General features: G+C 50.6%; 1 non-coding gene across 1 annotated transcript; it reads left to right on the top strand.

Moving 5' to 3' along the window:
- Positions 1-301: 301 nt before the first annotated feature.
- LOC122545123 lies at positions 302-465 on the top strand. The gene has a single exon (XR_006310498.1). It is a non-coding gene; the product is annotated as a U1 spliceosomal RNA (small nuclear RNA).
- Positions 466-911: the final 446 nt, after the last annotated feature.

The raw sequence follows: 911 nt of genomic DNA, 5'->3' as shown, positions 1-911 counted from the left end.
AGACATTTCTGGGGCTTTGTTTTGGTGAAGGAGGAGACAGTGTGAAGGGGGCGGGGCAGAGGCGGAGCATTTCCGTTTGTGGAAGAAATGCAAATTAGCGCAGCTTCTCAGGGTGCCCAGTGAGGGCAGTATTCAGTGAAACATGAGCCTTTCCGGGTGTTCTTTGATCCAGGTGAGAAATTCCGCTGTGGTGCAGACAGGGAACCTCAGGCAGGTGAATTTTCGATTTTGGAAAATGCCGTCAGTGTGAGTGTAAGAGCTGTGGGCTGTTGTTGGGTTTGAGCGAGTGAGAGTATAAAGTATACTTACCTGGTAGGGGAGATACCATGATCACTAAGGTGGTTCTCCCAGGACGAGGCTATCCCCTTGCACTTCGGGTGTGCTGACGCCTGCGATGTCCCCAAATGCGGGATACTCGACTGCAAAATTTGTGGTAGTGGGGGACTGCGTTCGCGCTCTCCCCTGGTTTACGAACAAAAAGCAGATCATTCAACAGAGGGCGCTCTCTCTGCTTCATACAGCTTCCTATATACCGAGCATCTACCTTCAATTCAGTTTTATCTCAGTCGACAGATAATGCTGCATCTCTTACTTGCACCATCCTCTCTTATGTTCATCTCTGTCCACTTATTCTGCTAATCTTGCAAGTTTACAGTGTTGGAGGCAGGCTGTTCAGCCCAAACAATTTATCGGAGAGATTATAAAAATTGCCAGCATCAATGTGCGTAGCATCAAATCGGCTACGCCAAGTGTTTCGACGATGGCCTTCCTGGCCAACGTTAAAGCCGACGTCCAGTTTCTGCAGGAGTGTGGGATACCGCACCTCAGCAGCTACAGGAGATGGTCGAGCTTGTTGGGGGGCAACGATAGCCGCACCTCCGGCCTGGGTGTCCTGTTGCGAGGAGGCAACT

This window comes from Chiloscyllium plagiosum, unplaced genomic scaffold (genome assembly GCF_004010195.1).
Source record: "Chiloscyllium plagiosum isolate BGI_BamShark_2017 unplaced genomic scaffold, ASM401019v2 scaf_71342, whole genome shotgun sequence".
Lineage (NCBI taxonomy): Eukaryota > Metazoa > Chordata > Chondrichthyes > Orectolobiformes > Hemiscylliidae > Chiloscyllium > Chiloscyllium plagiosum.
The sequence above is the reverse complement of the archived record's forward strand: the minus strand, read 5'-3'. Positions and strand labels throughout refer to the sequence as shown.